Source organism: Corvus moneduloides, chromosome 7 (genome assembly GCF_009650955.1).
Source record: "Corvus moneduloides isolate bCorMon1 chromosome 7, bCorMon1.pri, whole genome shotgun sequence".
NCBI classification, from domain to species: domain Eukaryota; kingdom Metazoa; phylum Chordata; class Aves; order Passeriformes; family Corvidae; genus Corvus; species Corvus moneduloides.
This window is the reverse complement of record NC_045482.1, coordinates 24,596,661-24,619,988: the sequence shown is the minus strand read 5'-3', so window position 1 is coordinate 24,619,988 and position 23,328 is coordinate 24,596,661. Positions and strand designations below refer to the sequence as shown.

The 23,328-nt window shown below is 44.4% G+C and overlaps 1 long non-coding RNA gene across 1 annotated transcript in view; it reads left to right on the top strand.

The window, feature by feature from the left end:
- The first annotated feature begins 1,228 nt into the window (after positions 1-1,228).
- LOC116446843 overlaps positions 1,229-23,328 on the top strand; it is a 40,597-nt gene continuing 18,497 nt past the window's right edge. Inside the window, exons 1-2 of the long non-coding RNA XR_004241403.1 lie at positions 1,229-1,358; positions 22,804-22,839. This is a non-coding gene — a long non-coding RNA (uncharacterized LOC116446843). The remainder of the gene's footprint in view (positions 1,359-22,803; positions 22,840-23,328) is intronic.

The window sequence follows — 23,328 nt, the reverse complement described above, 5'->3', positions numbered from 1 at the left end:
ATACATCAGATATAGTGCAGACTACTAGGGAGCTAGGAAATCACCAGTCAAGTACCCTGGTCATTTTAAGAATTCAGCATTTCTATGCTGGATAAGTCTCATCTGGAATAATGCATTAGGAAATAGAAGTATGTGAAAGGCAAAGAAAAGAAAAGAAAACTCAGTCTATAACCTGTTATACAGATTCTCTTTCCATCTCTAGATGTGGATTAGAGACTTGCAGGCTGATGACGATGAATACCTCCCTCCCAAACATTCACTTTCCCTGTATGCATACTTTCAAAGCCTTTTCTTTTGATGGATGGGAAGAGCGCTTAGAAATAAATTCTCTAGTTTCATATCTAGTTTTTTCTTCAGCTGTCCTCCAATGTAACTCTAAAATTAATTCTTTGGCTGCAAACTGCTCTTCAGAAAAATTGTGGCCATTTTCCATCCCTAGAGCTTCTCCATTCTTGTTTCTTTGAGAACTTATATGAGCTTTGTGCATTTAAATCCCTCCTGTTTTGTGTAGAAACTGTTTATGCATTTCCTTATTTACCTAGACAAATCTCGGGCACCATGACTCCCTGATTCCTGAAGAAATGTAAAGGTGCTATCAAGAGCAAGAGGAAACTCTTTTGCACTTTCAAACAGTACTCCCTGGGTTATACCACTGCAGAAGTGGAGCAAGCCAATGAGTTAAGATCTACATATTAAACACACCCATGTTGCAAACTGTTAAAATCTGACTCGCTACTCTGAGTTAAACAGAAGTATTTGGAACTCAAAATATTTTGATATTTTGTAGTTGTTTCCATCCTCTTTCTCTACTCTCTGAGAGCAACCAAGACTGAAAGCTCGAGTCAACAGTCAGAAAGGGCAGTTCTTAGCCCAAGAGACAATCAAGAAGCACTGAATTTGTTGAGACTAATTAAATTTCCGACCTGTTCCTGCAGTGATGAGAGGATCACGTAAGTCAGCTGGGAATTTGATGGAGGCCTGCATTTAAATAGAAAGAGGTTGTGCTGGAAATTCAGCTAGGCAAGTGCTGTTCATGTCCCTCCGTTGACTCCAGTGATATTGAACTTAAAAAAAAATGGACTTACACAAAGCCCTTTTCTGAAAAACCCCAAGACCTTGGGGACTTAGCTGGGGGAGTAAACAAATGGGGCTTTTTGTTTCCTTAGGAGGAGGGCATGTAGCTAAAAGGCAGCTCTCCCATCCTTCCCTCCCCCTTTGAGCTGGCAGCCCCACCTGTTACAAGGCAGAAGTAATCAGAGAGATGAACAGCACAAGAGGTATTTTTATAGGATGAACCCACCGGGTCAGCTGGAGGCCTGCTGAAACCCAATATCAAGTTGTGGCTGCAGACAGGCATGGTGAGAGGCTTGGGGGAGGAGGGTGCTGAAGGATGGGTAGAGGGAAAGCAGGGCAGTCCCAAAGGAGGCAGAACTTTGCTTGGGAGACTTCTGTTTCCCTTTGGTGCCCCTGAAAAATGAATAGTTGGGATTGTTGATTAAATGTGTGAGCTAGGGCTGGTTGCAGGGGGGGGGGATAAGGGGAAGCGGTGGGGCAGGGGCAGTAGGAACAGCACTCACAGGAACAAAGAGCACATGTGTGCACAGGCACTGTGTGCCCAGTCACCAGGGGAAGGGGTGACTCAGAGGTATCTATTTCATTCATTCACCTGCTTCTCTCTCCTTTTGTACATAATAAACAGAGAACCATAGCACTTCAGACTTCCCCCTTCCCAGCCCTCCTGGTACCGCCAGCACTGGGCCAGCATGTTTATTCCAGAGAAACTTATTGTCTGACCATGGCAGAGTTCCCCCCACGCCTCTCATGTAGTCAGAAACTTGCTGCTGAAGGGGCTACTTGGGGAATAAACACCTGCAAGGAGCCACAGCTGTGGCGTGAGCTGCTCTCCTAATGCTCTGTTTAGGATTACAGCACTCCAGAGTATCACATTACCCCAGTGGCTGCACTGAAACCTGGTATTAATTCACATTAGCAAGGATCAGATTTAGTATGTTGGGAGGGGGAGGACTGTTATTATTGTTTCTAAAACTGCTGGAGCAAACTCCTAGGATTGGTCTTTCATTAATACTGGCAATGGCCAGAGAAGCTTCTTTGTTCCTCCACACCCCTGGCCACTCACCCTGTCTCCTCTTGCATGAGTGCCTCTAAACACAGCTGCTTATTTCCATGATGGGGTTACTTGCTTATTTTTATTTTTGGTGTACCAAAGTTAGTAACTTTCAAAGCAAATTTCTGGATGTTGTGGAATTGCTTTGGAGTGCAGAGGTCTTCCAATAATGGGAGGAGAGCTACAGTGTGGTGTGGGATCACCTCTTCTCCATGCTCATGATAGATTATCCAAAGATTGGAAAAAGGGAAAGTAAGAACAGTGAAACTTTGGGATAGATTTGTGCAAGGAGGGTAAGAAGGGCATGGAGTCTTCATTACCAGGTAATTTTGAGCATATCTTTTGGGTTGATCTGATTTTGTCTTTGGATAGGGACATTCTGCATGCCCTTCAATGTCCTTTTCAATGTCCCTGCAGCCATTTATAAGGGTGAGGTGGAGTAACTTTTCTTCCTTGCTTTCCCTACCCACACCATCCTTTCTTTACTGAGTGTTGCTGAGGCTGTTTCTGTTTGAGGAGTGTAGGTACTCCCCAGGCTTATGGGTGGCACCTAGAGTGCTGTTGTTCCTGGAGGGCCTCATGATATAATCTTGGTGCTTTTCCAAACCAAGGGCTATTTCACATATGTATAATTGACCCCTAATTTCAGATGTTGCTTTTTGAATCCAAGGGAACAAAACCATCAGTAGCAACAACCCCCGTTCAGTACAGATAGGGTTAAACATCACTGGAATGCCCATGCGGAGCCTTGGAACAGATATGAAAAAGGAAGTGAAAAAAGTTTTTCACCTGAAGCCTTCCCTCAGAGGTTGCAAAACCATGTTTATTAATTTTATTTACAGTTTTAGAGTTATCTTGAAATGTCGTTATTATTGGCCGTGCTGCCAAATTCAGAAAAGTACCAATGTTTAGCTAGAGACGGGTGGACGAGAACAACAGGGCCAGAGATGGGCCATGTGCTGTACGCAGTGCCAGGGATAAAGAATGAGGACTAGCACATCATCTATTGACTATTGTGTGACATTTCTTTGTGTAGAGCACAGAATTGTTCTGGTATTTGTTAGAGTGTCAGCCTTCTGCATAGAAATCTTCTACACATCATCCAGATTTGTAAAGCCAGAAGAGGACATCTGAATATCAGGTTTCACCTCCTATACAAACACAGGCCTTCTAATTTCAGCTTATTACATGTCTGTTGAATATTTTATTCCAGAAAAACATCCAGGAGATGGGAAATCAAGTGCTTCATGTGGTGCTTTATTCCAATTAAGCTGGTGAATTCTGATTCCCTTCCCCTGCTGCCCTAGTGTGATCCCACACCATCCTGATGGGAATGGTATGCACTGCAGAGGACAGTCCATCTTCAGAGATCTTATTGGCACCTATCAACACCCTGTAACCATCCCTCTTTTATATACCACAGTGTCCCTCTCAGATGGCAAACTTAGTAGGCATCTTAGTCATCAATGAGTTTGGGATCATATTTAGTGAGTTACAGTGCTGGACTGTTAGACCCTGGATTGCTCTGGTATCAGTAAAGTAGCTGCTCCTGTATGTTAGGGCAACTATCGTGGCCAGTCTGGATATAGCTCTTGATTTTTATTCCTCTGCTAGGTTTTCTGAGCCATGTGTATGTCTCCTGCTGATGCTGTGTTTTTAGGATTATTGCTTTCTCCTGTGCTCTGACACCCAAGTCTATTAAAGTTCATTTTGTTTCCCCTGGAAGAAAAAGAAACAGGAAAAAGAAAATCCTGTCTTCAATGTTCACGTGTTTTTCTGAGGGCTTTCAGCATTACACTGTTGTGTGTGTAAATTGAAGGCAAGGCTCTGCTGAACAGGTTTATCTCTTCAGCATGTTATCACTCTCTGGACAACAGGACTTCATACAGGGCGGAATTAATGGGCTTCTGATGGAGTCACAATGCAGCTTCTCAAAGGCCAGTCTGTCTGGGAAACTCCAGGTATTTCTGAGAAACCCTTGAAGTAATTACGTGACTCCAGGAAAATGCAAGGATTTAGAGAACTCTGTTGGTGTGTTCTTCTAACCTGTGTTTGGATACATCCAAAAATTCATGCCTACCTCTCGTCTCTGCAGATCTAGGACTCTGAGTACAACAAGTGTTTGGAGGGCAAGGATGAAGCAACACAGGAGACTTAGTCATTAGTGGGGACTGTTTTCCTTCAGACAACATCAAACAGAACAGGATGTTCAGCTGTCCTGCCTGTGGATCTCAGTGTGTTTGTGAGAACAGAAAGTATCCTCGTGGCAGGTGGGGAGGTTCCACAGAGAGCGATGAGGGAGCTTTTCTGACCAGACATAACCACAGCTCCAGTTATTCCTGATCATTTAAGATCACTTGACATTTTCTGCAAGAGGAGAAGAGGTCCAGTGTCTGGGTAGCATTCTTGTTAGATCAGTTTGCTTCTGCTTGAATTTTCTGCTTTCACTTTCAGCTGCAGGCACACTTCTTTTGTCTTTCCTTTCCTGAGCTTTTGCAAACATTGTGCTGTGAAACAGATACTTCCACTCATCTCTACATTTCATCAGGTAGCAAATATCTCTGCGATACAGTTCTTGGCTGAATTTGCTCAGAATGAAAGGTGTTGATGCATTGTCTCACACAGAGAAATACTAACAAACCAAACAAAAAGAAACATTTCTAAAGACAGTACAGAAAATAATCTGCTGTAGAAGAGGTGAGAATCATCTAAAAATGAAAAACCATCAAAATAAAGTAAATGTGTTCTTTTCATCAGAACATACACAGTTGAGTAAGTTGCCTGTCATTATGGCATAGAAAATCCAACATCTGGATAAGTGATGAAATTTCATAACCTCCCCTGTATAACCTTGCTTGATTTTGACACTTGTGACTTATGACAGGTTTAGAGGTCAACCCTGAAGCGTGAGTATTGTTTCAATCATGCTGTTCCCTCTCATGAATTACGTTAGCAAGGGCTTGGTCACAGTTATCTGTGCAACAAAGAAATATTGTAGTAGAAGTTGTAGCATGGTAGGATAGTTACTGTGGTGATGTAGTTAAAATGCCTGGGAGAGAGATTTTCATTGTTGAAAAGTCTACATAATAAAGTTTAATGTAGTCCATAGGGCACGTTTTTTCCTTAGGATTTATGAGTGGAGCTTGGTGAGTGCTGCGTATTTTGGTCTGATCACCAAAATGGAAAATCAGAGAGGAAGAAAAGGCTCAACCAACACGATAACCTTTTGAGGTTTAGGATGAAAGGAAAAGGTTAATTTTGGATCTAAATGAAATGTTTCACTGGAATGAAATTGAAAGGCTTTTACACTTATTAGTTACTCAGATAATTTAGAAACTTCTTTTCTCCTTGCTTTTAAGTGCAGTGCCTATTTTTAATTGTAAAGTTTGTTTTGAAAATACCTGAGAGATTTTGAAAGATGTCAACACTGATATGTTCTTTGGCCAAAAATATTCACCACACTCTGCTCAGTTTGGTGATCTCTTTTAGTCCTACTCTAACGCCAGCTTTTGGCACACTAACTATTATTATTATTAATAATAACCATAATATCATCACCCAGCTGTGCTTAGAAGGCTTGGGCACCAGTCCCAGATCTGCTGTGACAAATCTTTTCAGCTCTCTGGGCTTCTGTTTCACCTCCCACTCTTTGGCTCTCTTATCTAGTCAGATTTAAAGTCACAGGGTCAGGAACTCTCATATATGGAGCCTCTTACGTACACACCAGTGCTTGCGCTACTGCTTCTGCTACAACAGCATGAACAGTGGATTTTCTGCTCCATCCTCCCCCATTGATCAGCCCACTACAGGGATTTCTGAAGTGTCTCAGCCTCCTAAGACAGCTAGCTCCATGAGAGAAGGGAAAACGAGGCAGCAAAACCAATAAAGAAATGATATATGTTTGCATTCTCTATGCAGAGCCCGAGTGGTTTGTCTGGGGAGTGGGTGAAACCGAACTGGGACTATAAGTACTGCAGCCACTCTTTGCTCAGCTGTGATTAACTTCTGTGTGAAGCAAAGTAGTATACACCCAAAATACTGTTTGCATGGAAGACCAGCAAGGATCTGAGGAGACTGAATATAAATATAAAATAAAACTGAGAGAGAGGGAATGAAAATATGACTTTTGGGTTTTTTTAACCTGGATACCTGTTTTGAGAGGCCTCATTCCATGTCAGCCTAGACCGTGGGGGGGGGGGTGGGGGGGGGACAAAATGTGCCTTTTCCTCCCTGCATCTGTAGTTATGTTCCTGTCTAGAGAGTAGGTTGGGGAATTAGATATATGGGAGAAGGAACCTGCAGCAAACAAGACGCAGAGCATTGAGCCAGTTTGAAAGCTAGCACTTGCAGTGGTGCTGGTAGAAACCCAACACATTCTAGAGGCAAAATGCTGTGAAAAAAATTATCAGAAAGGACTCAGAGAACCTATCTCATATTGTTTAATTTTCTTCTGCATCTGGGCCACCAGGGCTTTATGTATGTCTTTAGTAAATCCATTAGGATAGCGTCAAAGATACCTGACTACCTCATTTTCTCCTTCCATAGTATTTGACTGCTTGGCAACCTGATTGTTGAACCTGCTGCATAACATATTTTGGAGCAAGAACCTGCAAGAAGGTTGTGCAGAGCAGGAGAGTCTGGGTTTGATAGCAGGCAGCAAGGCTGACCTGCTCTGTATTTCAGGTCTTTTTTTCTTGACTGTGCTTCCCAGAAAACAGGATTAAAAACTTGGGGGTTTGCTGCCAAACCACACGGAGTGTCCATTTTTATGACTTCTGTGACTAGATAGTGGTGCACCAGCCAAACGAGCGTAGCCTCACTGCTGCCCTCTCCACCCCACATTCTGCAGACCCAAGACCTGGTTATCTGCACTTCCATGTGCAACAGCATTGCTGAATGCCATTCCCAGCACATCAGAGAAACACCTTGACAGAGGGAGAGCAGCTGCTGGTGGTTCTGTTGACAGTGATATGGAAACTGAGTCAGAAGCTGTTTCTAGCATAGGGCTGCATTGTCAGCTTTCAGAATTTGGCCCCAAAAAAGAGGTTCGAACTGAGCCTTGGATAAAGCTCCCTCATTCATACTTAAGTCCAGACCTAAATCCTACTGTGTTAGAGGGTGACTGTTTCTTACCTGTTGAAATATTTCTCCTGGGACAAGTCACCAGGCCTGGCATCAAAAGGGTGATTTTTGAGCCTCAGAAAACTCTTTTGTGGGTTTTGTGCTAGAGAGTGACTGAAACTTGCTACTGGTTCATTTCAACTACATCCACCGAACCGTAACTCACTACTGCATACAAGTTCAGCAGGAACATTCCCAAAACCCCCGTAGAAGAAATTTACGGTTGCTCAACGCTCTGTTACTGGCGGCCACAACTGTGTGTGCTCCACATGTCTTTGTAATCACTTAATGACTCATTTCCTTAATCTCTCATTTCCTATAGCCTTATTACAAGCAATTCATAAACCCAGATCCATAGCCGTTCTCTGGCTGTAGTCAGGAAGCACTGAACTGACTGCATCTGGTTGGTTGGCTGAAGTACCCTTCTCTATTCCCCTCTGAAACTTTCCACTGGACCCTGTCTTTTGCTGCAGTGACACCTACTGATGAGGTAAGAGTGTATTAACTACGCGGTCCCTTGTTGCCAAACCCAGCCAGCAACCACTTCCTGGTACTAACCAGATGTTTCTGCTCTTTTGGAGCAAATTTCACACTACACTGGGAGAGGTTTTACATGGTCTTGACTGTAACACACCAGTGGCCAGCAGACCTGAACAGAGATCACTGCAGCAGGAAGAAATGGCACTTCATGTCCAAGCTTCTCATTCAGCCATCAACCAACTTATGGCCTTGGGAAGAAAATCTTGCAAGGCAACATCCCTGGGGATGCTATATGGCACTGAGGAAGCAGCCAAACAGCCAGCATGCCTTTGCTTTCCTCTAGAGATTCTTTTATTTTTCTGGAGAAATAACTACTGCCAGGAAGTTGTAACCTTGATACCTCCTCAAAGCACCCCGTGGTGACTGGGAGAAGGGGAGTGAAAGCCTGAGCCCCACTGCTTGGTGCTGCCAGGCCACGGGTTTCTCTTTCAGTGAAAACTGTTTCTCTCTCAAACCTCAGTCTTTTCCCTATACAATTATTTGGAAAATTTCAGCTTCAGTTAAAACACTATAAAAACCAACCTGCAACATCTCAAGAAGAGAAGAAATGGGTTAGTACTCCAGAAGGGAAAGAGGAGAGTCAAGGAAAGGGTGAAGGAAATAAGGACACGTTCTCACTGGAGACCTTGGCTTTAAGCCAGTTTGCCATGAATGTTATCTGTTCTCTAATATACCTAAATATTAATTCATGTCGGAGACAGCATGATAAAGGAATGAGCACAGGATAGGGTAGGATAGGATTAGGTAGGATGCGATAGGTTAGGAATTGTCAAAACATTCCTCAATCTCCCCCTGTGCTTTGAGATCCTATCTGGCTGGCACTGCAGGTTAGCATCTTAAATCTGAGGCTAGTGATCCAGAGCCAATGGGTAAGCATTGTGAAACAGTGTTGTAAATTCACGATCTCTAAGCCTGTCTGTGAAGGAAAGCGCTATGATAATCTGCATGGAGGCTTTGGGACATAACAGGTCTGCACAAGAGGAGGAGTACTGAAAAGGTTCTCTTTCACACTAGAAAACCTGGCTACATTTTAGCCATTGTTTTGTAGGATTGCAGTGCCTGAACATGAATTCCCCTGCTCATTTTGATGCAGAAGAAATGCATCTTCACCATCCATCTTCCACTTCACCGTCACCACAGCACAAACGGGGCAAACACACTGAGAAGATAAATAACCTACCCAACGTAGAAAGGAGGAGCTTCCTGAGATGTATCAAAGTAAAGCAGAATCTACCTACAGCCTGCAGAAAGGCTTTTGCCAACAGGTCCTCTGAATAAAAAGGACCTCGGGTACTTGTTATTAAATACTGGCTACATTATGTCAGGTACTATATGTTGTACCACCTCATTCTGGATGGATTCTGCTCACCTCTGCTGCCCACTTTTCAAGTAAATTCAGGGTCTTCTGGGCAAGAATCTGAAATCTCACTGTTCTGTTTCTGTGACTTCTCCTGTAAGACTCTCCAGAAAAGAGGTCCTATCTTGAAAACTTGAGTCTTTCTCAGGATGGAAGGTACTACAAAAAGAGAGAAATTATAGATGCAAATTCTCTCATCTTTGATGAAGCTCCATGGTGAGATGATTGGGCTCAGCAGTTTAAAAAGGTCTTCAGCTTTTAAAGAAATTCTGTCATGGCTGATGGGGACATGAACAAGGGGCACCAAACCACAGCGTTTCCACAGAGCCCACAAACATAAACAGCGAGATCCTTCATGGATACCAAGTAAATCAGAGCTGCTAGAGTTCAGGGGAAGAGAGAAATGTCCTCATGGTGGTGCAGACAGATAGACAGACAGACAGACAGACATTAGAGTGGCTTTGTAGTGTCTAATTTGTTAGAATAATGCAGCAAGACAGATCACATAACATGAAAACCTTCTCTAACTACCCCTGTACACAACCTGACCTGGTGCTACAAAGAGCTCCAGTGTTGTCAGCTGAGAAACCACAGTGTTTGCACTGAGATCTCGCAGTCCCCCAGCACAAGAAGCCATGGCATTGCACCAGATTATCTGTGATTTCCAGTTTTTGCAGGCACAAGAGGTCAGTGCCACAGCGCCTGTAGGGAATGTGACTTTTCAGCTGTCTTGCTCTCCCCAGTACACTTTGACCTTTGAGCAATCTACTATCAAAGAACCAATTATTCTCAACACTCATAGATTTTCCTCCATAGACTCAATGCCACATGGTTGCCCGGGGGCAAGGCATCATGCTAATCAAGGCAATGATTCAAGGGAAGGCAGAGGGGGGTTGTCATGACCAAGAGCCTGGGGTCCACTTCTGCCTCTCAGCCACAAATATGGACTGAGTCTCGCCTGCTTGTTCCTTCCCTCTCCCCCAAGTTTGTGCCATGATCCTGTCCTTGTGTAAGTTGTATAAAGAAATTAAAAGAGATACACCAGTGTATTCCAGTATCTCTTGCCATACTCAAGTTTCCCTGTCATCTATAGGTCTCCTCTTAAAAGAGGCTCTGTTGTCCAGTGCTTATTTATCTTTTTATTCCTCAGCACCCAGAATTACCTCTCCTCTGTCCTTGTGCCTGCAGCAACTGGAGCCATTGGAAAAGTGACACTAGGAAAGTATCACTCTCTTGGTGGGATGGGGAAGAAAAGAGGAGGCTGCTGTCCCACATGGCAGACCCATCCAAGTATCCCACTGCTCACTCAGTGTCCATAGCCTCCTTTGACCTCACCTGCCACCACTGCATACTCTGAGATCACAGCATCAGGACTGATGAAAAATCAAAGACCCATCCAGGAAAGGATCTTGCTTCCAACAGCAGGCACAGGGAGCTGCCTATAATTTTCCCACCCAAAGGCGTTAATGTGCAAGAAAATGCATTAAAATGTCAAAAAGTTCTGACAACTTCGCTCACTGTGACCACCAGAATCCTGAAGCTAAAGAGTGAACACATTTCCCAGTTGTGCTGACTATTAGCCCCAGCCCAGGATGTCAATATAGAAAAATATCTCCAGGAGTATACCTGAGCCCAGACAGGTCAGAAATTCAGTTTCAAGCGCATGAAGACACTGACTTTCCCAGGTTAATGTGGTATCACAATGTGGCCTCAGAGTAAGATGAGGAGAACTCACCTGGTTAACTTCTAGGAGGGAGATGTTTTACAGATATTTTATACCTTTTAATAGTGTTATTGACTGTTCTGTCACTAAGTCTCAAGATCTTTTAAAGTGGAAAGTGTGGAGAGCTGAATGAATGTGCTGGAAATTCATTCATCCCCTGCAGACAGGTGGGGTTAATTCTGACTAGCACAAACCTAGTGGGGGGATGGAGAAAGAAGATAAACACGTAGAAGAAATAGAAGTTTATGGACTTACTGCACAGTTAAACCTGACAGGTAGGATTGTACTTCAGAATAGTTTGTTTTCCTGCAGTTGTTCCAGATGTCTTTGTTGCAAACCAAAAACATTTACAAAGGGCCTGCAAGCCTCAAATCCCATTTGTACTGCATGGAGGTGATGACTGCGCTTTAAAAGAGCTCAGGATTATTCAGTGGCACATCCTGGGGCGTAAATCAGCTGAAATTTAACCTTAATCACTATGGGTAATCCATGGAAAGGGTTTGATTCAGACTGCAAGGGTAAAACCAGACAAGGCTGAAAGTACTCAAGGCTTCTGAAGGAAGAAAACTTTGAGGTAGGGATGTTGTTGGCTAAGACAAAACCATCATATTTCAGGAAAAAATACTAAATGCTCAGATTATAAAGCATTCTGACATGCATATGTGAGCAGTCTTTCTCTTTAATAGCAGGATGTAAATGCTTTCTTTCTTTTTGTAAATATAGGAGACAATTTCAGCCTGAATAAGTTTGATTTTGAATGACTAAAATGTCAATAATCCCACTCCCAAAAGGAACTGCAAAATATAAGAGCAGAATATGAGAGCAGAAATGCAAAATACTATGACTGAAATGCCTGCTTGTCTCCTTCAACTTTAGAGTCCTTAGAGAATTAGAGGTGCTCTACACCAAAGCAAAAGTATTACATACCAGAGCTCTGAAAAAAAAAAAAAGAAAAAGCAGAAAGTTAGAGGCTGAGGTACCTTTTTTTGCAGCTGGAGACCTAAAAAGATAGAAACCAAATGCTTTGCCTTTTTGATAGGTATTTGGTTTTTTCGAAGGAAAGAAGCTACCGGAGAAATTGAAGAGGATGACTCCTGGTACGTAAATGGAAGATGGAAGTTAAACTCCGCCTACTCAAGACTTCATAGAATGTGTATGTTGGGGAAGAAAAGAGGAGGGGAAACTTTTTCTTACCAGGACACACATATCTGAGCAGCTCCTGTGTGGAAAACATTCCCATGGTGTGGCTTGTGCAGGTCCTGTTGGGTAATAGGATCCTCCAACCAATAAAGGCAATGTGCTGCTGGTCCTGGCTTACAACACCTCATCTCTCTGGGTCCATGGCCTTGTTCCTCCAAGGAATGATGCATCCCTGTGGATTTCTGACCATGGCTCCCCAGTGTCACCATCATTGATGCTCCCCAATCTCCATCCTTCTGGCATAAGTTGTGCATGCACTGAGGCTCCTGCATGTGTGAATGTTTTAGTACATGGCTTGGAAAGTCAGGAATGTTAGTCCCACATGATTTATGTTGAAAGCCTTCAATTCCCACAATTTTCTACATCTGCCTCATACTTCTTTGTCTTTCATTAATTACACTTCATTAGTTGTTTTGTTTTTCATTGGAGGCATAGGTGAGAAAAAATCAGGTACTTCCCATGGAAGCAAAAAATATCTTAAAGCTGCCCCATGAAATGGATCATTCCCAGATTTAGGAAGAGCCAGCGAAGACATCCTGGCAAGTGCTGAGAGTGCTGCAGGGGCCAAGTCTCTCCCAATTATTTTGCCTCCCAAGATCTTGTCTCCTGGCTTGATTAGTCCTTCAGACCATGTGAGAAGGAAAATGTTGAAAAGAGGAGGTGGGTGAGAGGGACGTGTTTCTTACTTTGTTTCAGAAGCAACTCCATAAATCTCCCCATATTAAGGTCTTCCATATCCGGATTTTCAATATCAGCTTGTCACTTCAAGCTGTCTGACATGAACTGCTGGATGGGGCTGCCGTCTTCTCCATGGCTCGCTCACATCCCACCCAGACGCCAGAAAAGGTTAAAAGAACCAGTGAAAAATGCAAAAGATGACAGTTCGGAGCATAGATATTTTCCAGAGTTGCAACCTATTGACCTATTTTCATCAGGCTCAGTGGCATAGACTGTATATCAGGATCAGGGAACATCAACAGAAGAAGGAAAAGGATAGTCTAAGAAAGAATAATTCTCATGGTGAATTTAAAGCGACCAAATACTACCTTAGTTCTCCCAGATCTCCCTGTAGATCTAGCAGCCAGCTAAGACTTGGAGATTTCTGACTCATTTCACAAAAATGTGCTTTGGAGTTCAGCAGGTGACTGAGTTCTATTTTTTTTTTTCTTTTTAAGGGAAAATATAAATGTATATGGGTTTATAAACCATTCTCTTCTTACTATTATATTCATTATTATATTGTGCTGGAGTGCAAAAGTTACAGAAGCAGGTAGGAACAGAATGGGAGAAAAGCACTGAAAACCTGAAGAGGGCTTTGAGATCTACTCAAATCCCAGGGGCATAGGTCTCAGAAAGCTGGCAAGTTCACATCTGAAACTCAGTTTTGTAGCTGCTTCTGCTCTTTATGGGATGCAAAAATTTGCTAAGTCCTGGATCCTAGAACTGAGCATTAATTCTCTTTCTGGATTCCTGTCCATAGCTTGGGTTCATCTAAGATCTTGCGATTAGGGGATGAGTTAGACCACTGAAGGTGCAAATACATAATTGTTTATAAGCACTGGGCACCACCAAAGAAACTTATTTTTAACTGCGTTTTCTCCAGACTTCTGGATTTCTGGAAACAGATACTTAAAATGAACGTTGTAGGACCCATAGCCACAGGTTACTTTAGAAATCAAAGGCAGAAGTGGATTAAAACCCAGATATTTTTCAGGAGAACAATTCTTCCATTGGTAAGTAATACAACTGCCTAAATCCAGTCTCCAGCTCAAAAGGTTCCTAAACACGTGATTGCTGAGGAGATATAATGGGGAAATGCTACCTTATCTCTGACCTGATTTTAGGCTCTCTCTTTACACATATGCAATGGGTCATACTGCCGAAAGCATGTCCTGGTAGAGATGGCTGATCTCACATGAAACTCAGAGAAAAGTGAGGATGAGAAGTGAAATATGTCTTCGTTTTTACCTTTTAAAGAACCTTGATTCAAATTAGGACTAGGAGCTAGTAAAGTTGAAACTGGAAAGTTGGGGAAAATTCGTTAACTTCCTCCAAATAGCTGTATGTAGGGTTAGGAAAACACCCCAAATGAACATGGCCTTCCTCAGGGTTTTGTTGTCTTGGTACTCCCATGGGAGCATTGCTGTGATATTTGAGAACCTATAGCTGCTGCAACTAAGATCCAGCTGTGAAAGTGATGATATACAGTAGTGACTAGGAATAGCAGGAAACCAAACTTCAGTGACCCAAATGCCTCTCACAGTCCTCTAAAAAATTATTTCTTTGCCTACTGCATTAACAGCCAGATATTTCCATTCAATATCAATGGGATGTATTGGGGGTGGCATGTGGCCTGTTCCTGGGAATAGATGTATACTTAAAATCAATTTTTCTGGGGTGATACAGGTTCTTTTGAGCTCTTCTCAAGCTTTGAATTCTGCCAACTACTATCAGTTGGGAATTTTAAAAAAACAACCAGAAAAACACTTTACTTTGCTCCAGGTGGCCTTAGCCCACCAACCAGTTCTACGCAGAGTCAAATACAGCTGTCAAGCAGTAACGTGTTTTGGTTTTTTTTCCTCTCCCTGATTATTCCTGGGCTGAAGCTGAACTGATAACCTCAGAGACTGTCTTTCTGGGCTGGCTGCAGACCAAGAATGTCATTTCACAAAGAAGTGCTGAGGTTTCAGAAACAAGGTTTCACTGCAATGTGGAATGAAGCTGGGAAGTTTTAAACACTGTCAAGGGACAGTTAATGCCCTCAACAGCTCCTGCCCCTCACTGAATTCCCTTTCCTCCTGGATGTCAGAGTACCAATCTGCCTTGCGGAAAACATGGGTTCAGCTTGCTCCTTTCCTACTCACTTTCAAAACTTTCCTGTCCAGAAATTCATTGGACTGTGAGGCATAGCAAGTAAAACAGCTTATTTCTTGCATGCCAGGACAGATTAGAGGAGCAACTATCCAACAAAACTTCCCTTTGACAGGAGGGGTGACACTCCTTGGGGTGGTGGCATGTAATCTCCAGCTGAGTTGCTCTGAGGCTTGGGTGTCCCTATCAGCCCATTGCACCTCCTGTTTCCTCTTGAAATCCTTGAGACAGTCCTCAAAATGCCCCATTTTTTTGGCAGGGGACGAAGTTGCAGCAGCAGATAGTCCACGCCTCCCCATCTTCCCTTCCTGGTGTCAAAAGGCACAAGGGAAAAGCTGAACATTGCAGATTTCCAGCCTAATCAGAGAGGCACGTTCCTGTCTTTGCTGACAGCTTTTCTATCCTCCCGAGTATGGTGTGGCCAAAGTGGAGACTGGGGCTGCTGGAAAGCTAAAGGCTTTCTATATCCATCTGGGTGCATAGCAGAGTGGCTTGCATATGATGCAGATGATGATCTGCTCTCCATTAGTCTGCTTAGTGGATCTAAGTGTACAACAACAGCCTGCCTTGCGTGGTATTGCCACATTTCCAGACGAGTAAAAATGCAGCTAAAACTTTGAAGGTTTGTTTATAGCTCGAATTTTTCCTCAGTACATTTGTTCCTCTTCTTGTCTGCATGCAAATGCGTGTCAAGGGGGAAGGGAATGCTTCCTAAAAGAAATTTAGAAGTTTGTGGAATGGTGTCTGTCTGCTGTCTTATCTGACAGTAGTTCACCAGCTCCAATGGAGAGACTCAGGTCTAGACATCACAGTGTATGTGGGGGTGGGGGTTGAAGGAGAGGGAGAAAAGAGGAAAAAAATGCAATCTTCTTCTTTAAGTGGCTGATTTCCTTCCTCTCATATTATACCAAACAAAATTTTAATGATGAAACCTGCTAACAGCTGGGGCTAATTTGGAGGTTATTTTTATGGGAAGAGAAGCAAGACAATAAAAGGTCAGTCCCAATTGTGGCTCAGTTCAAGTGTTTATCCCAGCAGACCCTCTAAAATAGTCGTGAGCCGAACTCCTCCATCCCCATTGCGTCACCTCTGCCTGGTAACTGTCTGTCATGCGGATGTGATCACACGCTACATCTCCCCTCCAAAGGATGCGGAGGCTGCTGTAGCTCCTTGCTTAGCAAATCACAAGGCAGGGCCAAGGCCTGCAGGGTTCACTTGGGGACTCTCTGGAAATGTCGTCAGTGCTTACATTTATATGTCATTGGATTTTCAAAACTTTTCCACTTTGCTGTTGGTTGGTCCCTGTCTATCCAGGATCTTCCCCATCTACTGTGGAGGAAGACTCTTGTCCCAAAGTTTCTCAGGGTTCATGGGAGTTTAAGAGCTGTTTGTTACTGCAGGATGCATGGCTATCCCTATGTAATAAGACGGAAAGCAGCTTGCTCCCAGGACTTGGAGAAAGGCTGCACTGCAGGATCTGAGCTTGGGTGGTTGACAAGGATTGGGTTTTTTGGGAAAGGAATTTTTTAGCCCTGACCCTGGTGTACCAACATTCCCCAAGGAGCACCCATGGTGAGGCATGGGGTGGAGCAGGAGTCCCACCAGCCATCAAAGGAGTCCCTCACCTCAAGGCCCACATTTGGCAGGGGGGAAGGAACGTGACAGACACAAGCTTAGACTTCTGGAGCTGGTTGGAGCTTCAATAACCGCCATAGGCTCTTAAACCAAAGCCACTGGCTCTGGGGATAGAGGAGGGCACCAGCCGAAGGGCAAAGAAAGCCTCCTTTCACAAGTGAGAACCAGCACCTCTCGTGACGCTGCCATATAAAATCATGCAGCACCTGTTAGATCTTTTCTCGCTCTGCTCTCAAGACGCAGGAACAGCTTGGCTCTATAAAAGCCTCGATGTGTTTGTTTTCATTCTGAAGAGCTAATCCAAACCCCTCTCTCCCCAAAGGACAGGGGAGGAGGGGCTGGAGGGGGTATTTTTATTTTTTTCCTTCTGCTGGGGAAACAGGTTGGAGCTGTTAAAATAATTGGCAGCAGTAGATTCCTGCAGATTTTGGCTGCATTTTAAAATAGAGAGTTTTTCTTCTTCTCCCTCTCTCCCCTTGTTTTTTGTCTTCTGATTTAGCCATAAAATTGCCACTTATTACATTAGCAGTTGCAGAAAGCAGGAGTTTTCCTCATTAGAGTGGCTCCTGCTCACCGGCTCTGGTAATATCATTCGGTTGGAAGGACCTTGCCAAAAGGCTGTAAAACCAGCTGAGGACTCACACGGCAGTGTCAGGAGGTTGCTTTCTTGGTTACTTTGGTAACACACAAGCAAAGCTTCCCTCTCTTTTCAGGACAGGGAGATGGGTTTAGTTTTGGATCTATTGCCACCTCCTCTGTCTTGTGAAGGACTTTGCAAACAAGCAGCAGTGGGGGACACAGGAAGACAGGAAAAGGCCCACAGCATGTGTCATGTCTGTCACTGAGGGTTGTGGCTTTCAGGGCAGCTCAGCTGTGTGCATCCCTACCTGCATCCTCCTGAAGACCATCAAGGGCCAGCAGCATACAAGCCCACACCTTTCCCAGTCCTCAGAGCACACGCCACACACTGATACCCACCTAAGGCAGCTGGTGAGCGCCACCTTCCAGCTGGGACCAGACCCTTCCAGTGGTGGGCAGATAGCAGGGTCTATGGCCTTTGACGCCCTGGAGCAGCATTGCTGGGCAGCAGAGAACACTCCCTGCCTCCTCACAGCAGCCAGGCAGCATAGAAAAGAAAACTCTGCAGCTCACCAAATTGTACCTGCCCTTTTTACCTAGATTAGAATCTCAGCAGAGACCCAGTCTGCAGGGGATTTCCCCAGCAGCTCTATTGCTCTTTCTCTTAAAAGCATTCAATTTGAAAGAGCGCTTCAGTCTTCAACAAATTGGAAGCTGTGTTACCAGAGAAGATGAGATCATGTTCTGAGTTAATTGAGTCCTACTACCACACCCCCACCCAAATTTACAGAATAATTCAGGAAAGAGGGGAAAGAGGGAGTCCTGCCCGCATGCCCTACCAGCTTGCTAAAACTCGATGACATAAACACACCTTGCAAAGCTCAGGAAAAAATACTTCTGGAAGGTACTGCAACTCCTGGAAAGATGTGTCCTCATCAAAACTGTCTGGTCAGGGGCAGACTTAGACTCTTGGGGCCACAGTGCATCTCTGGCAAAGTCAGAATTACTGGCATTTCTGCCTTGCTTTTTACCTCCATGGGCTTCAGCCCGGCCAGCCAAAATACGCTGTATTGCAATTGAACAAGCCTCCTCCTGAAATGGACCTATATTTTACTGCAGGAGCTGGATACATCCCGCTTTGGGGCCAAACTTGAGCAAAACACTGTGTTCCTTAGTGGCCTGCCCTCCTCTGCAAGCCAACAAGTGGCAAAGCCCAAGAGTTGCAGGTGGCCAGAGCTACAAGGCCCAGAAATACATCTGCTTCATTCCTTGCTGTGAAATTCTAGGAAATCCCTCAATTTCTGAGAGCCCTGATTTAAAGAGCAGCTAGATACTTGCTCGTCATTAGACATGGCGCAGCTTCTTCATTGGCTGTGTCTGCAGCTGGAGTACAACAAGCAGGCAAAGGACAGACACTTGGCTGTACACCTACAGAATCCAATCCTCTCTATCCCAAACTGGCAAAACTGACTGAAGCTTTCATTCTGATACTTCACAGAGCGTGGCCATTATAAAGCTCCATTTGTTACAGCCCTATCAGGAGCAGTCCTCACAGCACCTTCACACAATCAACCATCCAGTCAATCTTCTAAAAATCAGGTTGTCAACACAAAGTTTCAGCAAAGGGGTCGGGAAGATTGTGGAGTCTTCTTCCCTTTCCTTTGTCAGCTCCTCCTACCCTTCCCTGAACTTTCCTTCTCTTTGGCAAGAAACTTCAGAAGTCAGTTCCATGACTTTATGGACAGATCTATATAAAACAGTGACTCAGTCTGCACTCACTTACTGGCAGAGATGTATCAGCTGCAAACAACTTTAAAATGGCGAAACAGAAAAATTACAATTAAACAGAAAAAGAAAACATTCTGGGCCAAATGGGGTGTAAAGTCTTCCATATGTGTCAGCAGTTTCTGCTATTTAATATTAGAGATGGACCCAAAGAGTTTCTTTATGAGTCTCTTCTCCTTCAAAGCTCAAATATTGACTCTAGAGAGGATTTCTATCTCTTTGTCCAGAACTCATTTCTACCTACTTTCAGTGTAAAGCTCATATTAAAATAACTAGGTGGCAGTGGCTGGCAGTGATGAGAAGGTGTAATCTACTCATTAGATATTTCTTAGCACGAAAATCCCATCTGCAAGCAGGGATCTTAGTTGAGGATGGTCCTGAAAGGTTCTTGTTCTGAACACCTGGAGGATATTGTGCTGCTCATTGTCAAAAAATGCAATAATTTTTGGTCACTTTTAAGTTACAAGTCTCAGGAAAGAAAAAACACTGGTAGTGATTTCAGATGCTTTTTTCTCCTCCCAGAAATTAAAACCAGTGCCTGGACTGGTGCCTTTGAATTTATTTATCTTTTTTAAATTAAAACAACCACTTAAAAAAAAAAAGCACCAGCTACTGGCTTTTACTTTAGCTAAAATTTTCTGGCAAGTGTCATGCCAGGATTTTTTTTTTTTTTCTTTTTTTTTGTATGGGAACTGGAGGGGTAAATTGGTGTGAGAAACTTTCCCAAATAATCTGTATAAACCACACCAAAAACCCAACAAACTCAACCAGTCTGGAAAGGTCCGGGAGTGAGAGGAAGGCACATCTGCAGACAGGCTGGGGACATCAGCACTTTTCAGCTGGCTGCCAGCAGCAGCAACGGCTTCTGCATTCCCTCAGGCAACAGGGAGTTGCATTTGGTGGTTCTGGAACCAGCAGAACACCTGGTCTGGGCAGCCTTTGGCTTCTTCATGGAGGGTTTGAAGGGAGCCTGAGGAATTGGGGCACTCCTCCCTTATGGGCAGTCTGGGCACCTGACAGCTGTGGGTTGCTGGGGAAATCCCGGCTAGTGCCTCTTGGTACTGCAGGCAGGTGTCCAAACCTTTGGGCCAGAGGGCAAGTGAGTCCTTGAAACTTTACTGCGGACACAGGAGAAATCCCCATGGAGGGCAGGACTCCAGAGGGAAGTGAAAAAGCCAAGACAGATCAGTACAAGCATCTTCAGTGAATCAGGAAGGAGAAGGCTCAGGGTTGGACAGCACAACCTTCCTGTTAAAATGTGGCTTTTTGGTGGGGGTTGGGGGGCATTCAGAAAAATAGGCAATTCTCATTGGAGGTCTACCTCCTGCATGCCTTTGGACAAAACAACACATTGCCCTCTACTCTGAGCTCCTGGATCCCCATCGCAGGAACAGCAGCATTTCACCCCAGCGCTTGGTGTGTTATGGAAGAGCCTCTTTCAGGCTTGGGCAGGGTACTAACTGCTTCCACCTGCCCCCACAGAGAGTTTGAAGCCTAAATACCCCCAACATCAGCCTCATGGGCACCATCACATATCTTTTCTCCCAACTCCAATCTGGAGAGGGAAACATGGTCCTACCTATTCAGACCAACACAAGCCTAAGTTCACCACCTTGCTTTTGGAGGTTGTGGTACCTCAACCTGAAGCCAAGCCTCTTTCCTGCCATTTCTTTCTCCCTGCTCTCCTTCCCAGTTCAGCTTGTTTCCTGTTCTCAGACATTTGCAGCAAATGTATGTCTCTTGCTTTGTCCCATAAACTCCGTGTGACCATGGGAACAGTTCCTGACCCAGCTGGCAGCCCGTGTACTCTTCTCATTAAACTTTGGCTCCTGCCTCAACTGGATCTTTAGGCAACATCCAGGTGAGCACAGCTGGGAAAGCACTTTCATTTGCCTTTAGGATGCATACGGCATTGCTTCCCAGCCTGCCTTTCATCAGGGGAAGCTTCGTCTCATGTATCTGCTAAAGCACCAACCCTCTCCCCACTCCACTGCCTCTCCTCAGATCAATCCCATTTACAACTGCCTCCCCAAATCTTTTTTTCAGGGCACACAACCAGAAAAAAGACAGTGGAGTTCTGCGAAATGACTGGTGCAGGGAAAGCCTGTACCAAATTACAGAAGGCCAGAATTTAGGGGCAATGGTATTTTGGGAAGCCTGAGCTTCTTATCGAACCTGTCAGAGCATCTGAAATACTTTTGATAGTCAAAACCAGTGGTGCACAGGGTCCTGGTTCCTGAATTTCTTCAGAAAACTTCAAAGCACTGTTGTGTGGCTTGAAGGGCCACATGGATCCCACCTGTTTGTTAGCCCAGCTAGGTGATTTAGTTCCCCTCAGACACCTCCCTCACACCAGCTCAGGGACTGAGCAGGCAGACAGCACTGACTGCAGTCAGCACTCATGTCTTGTGCTTGCACCTTCCCAGGACGCTCAGGAGGGGCTATGGCCATAGATGTGCTGCAATCCCCTGCTGTGCCCTGCCAGCACACTCCAATGGCACAGCCTCCATGGTGTCCCACCAGGAGACGAATGGGGAGGAAGCAGCAGGGCTTGCAAGCAAGACCCATGCTGTGGCTGTATGCAGTGTTTGACAGAGGAGCAGAGCAGCAGAGCAGCCTTCAGCCCTTCCTGAGAGCTGGAAGCAAAGCCAGGGAGCCCACCTGAGGGGATCAACATCAGGTCCCCTTGCAACCCAGCTCCATACTTCCGAGGAACCGGGGTCATCTGTGAATTTTCCCAAATCCCTCTGCCATCCAGACCCCAGGAGTACCTGGTGGAAGTGGCCCATTATGTCAAGAGGGCAGACCACTTGGGAATCATCGCTTTCTGGCCAAAGCATGCAAATCTTCCCTTAAATATCTGGGAGAGGAGGTCAGTTATCTTCCTGGTCCTCCCAGCTAACTTGGTATGTCCAGCTGGGAGCTGCAGAGAGTAAACTGGGTGGAAGATGATACAACAGGGAAGGTTTTTGACCAAGGAAATTAATATCTCTTGCTGCTTTTGGAGGGTGCTGGCATTAGCTCAGAAGGATGATCTGAAGCCTGAGAGGGTCTGTGAGAGCCATTTTTTAACCACCAGTATGAGAGTTACTGTAAAATAAACTCTCACAGCTCCCCCCTGGGAGGACTGAGCAGCAAAGTGCTCTGTGCATGTGCACGCATGGGCATGAACAGAGCGCACTGAAAAGTGTCAACGGCGTTCTGAAGAACATGGTTTAAGGCCATTCTGGGGATTTCCCAGCCCTGACAAAGAATTTAATTTCCCTCCACAGGGTGGGAAAATTCAGCAGGGGGTTTGTTGCTCAGGACACTGAGCGGAGCAGCTACAATGTAGATGGCAGGGTCTCCTGCCATCAGCAGCTGCGCTGGGCCCAGTCACTGCAAGTTATTTAGGCTCATGGAGAGCCCTTAGGTTCCTGACTTCAATGGGTTTCCCCACCATGAATCCAGTCTTGACAGACCTGCAGCCAGGCCTGTCTGCTTTATGTGCAGTAACAGCCCCCAAATCTCACACTAAAGGAAGGAGAGGGTGGCAGAAGGTCATCTCCGTGGCTTAAGCTGGCAGCACAAGAGTCTTCAGTGACGGGGCAGATGGCAAGGCCAAGCCTGCCAGACCGCCACCCATCCCTAACAGAAGAGAAAACATGCTTTTCAAATGAGAAATCTTCCAGATATACACTGAAAAAAAGCAGAAACAGAAAATATGTGGGGGAGGGGAGAGAGAGGGAAAGCATGTGTGAAAGACAATTTCCCAGAAAAGCAAAAAAAAAAAAAAGAATATCTCAAAATATGAAAAATCCTTGGCACCAATTCTGACAGTCCAGTTTCATTGGGTGAGTTCTGAAATGAATTTCATTTGCTTTGCAGAATGAAAAGATCTTTGGAGAAAGTTTTGAAACAAAGGTAAGTCCCAGTTCACGCACTTTCCTGCATGAGCTCCATGCAGCTCCATGCAGCTCTCTGTCACCAGTGCCCTGTGTGACCTTCAGTAAAGAATTTAAATCACCTATGCCACAAGCTTAGCTGATATAATAGGTGATAACAGGATGAAAAAATGTTTTGATTTAAAAGCCAAGATACAGTAAAAATATGTAGACTGGGGTTCATCTGAAACATTTCCAGTAAAACATCAACAACAAAAACCTGTTTATTTTATTGGGAGGTAAATATGAATGCTCCAACTAGTCAAAAAAAAAAGCCTTTTGTTTAATTTTCATGGCTCAAAAAGGTGGGAAGAAAAGTATTCTCTTTATTTTAAAAAGTTAAATATAGATATATCTATGTAAAGTTTCAAAACAAAAACATGAATAATTTTTGAGATGTCAGACCGATTTAGTTCTTAACATAAGAAATTCAACATGAGTAATGTTAGTTGAAATTAATAAGTATTTT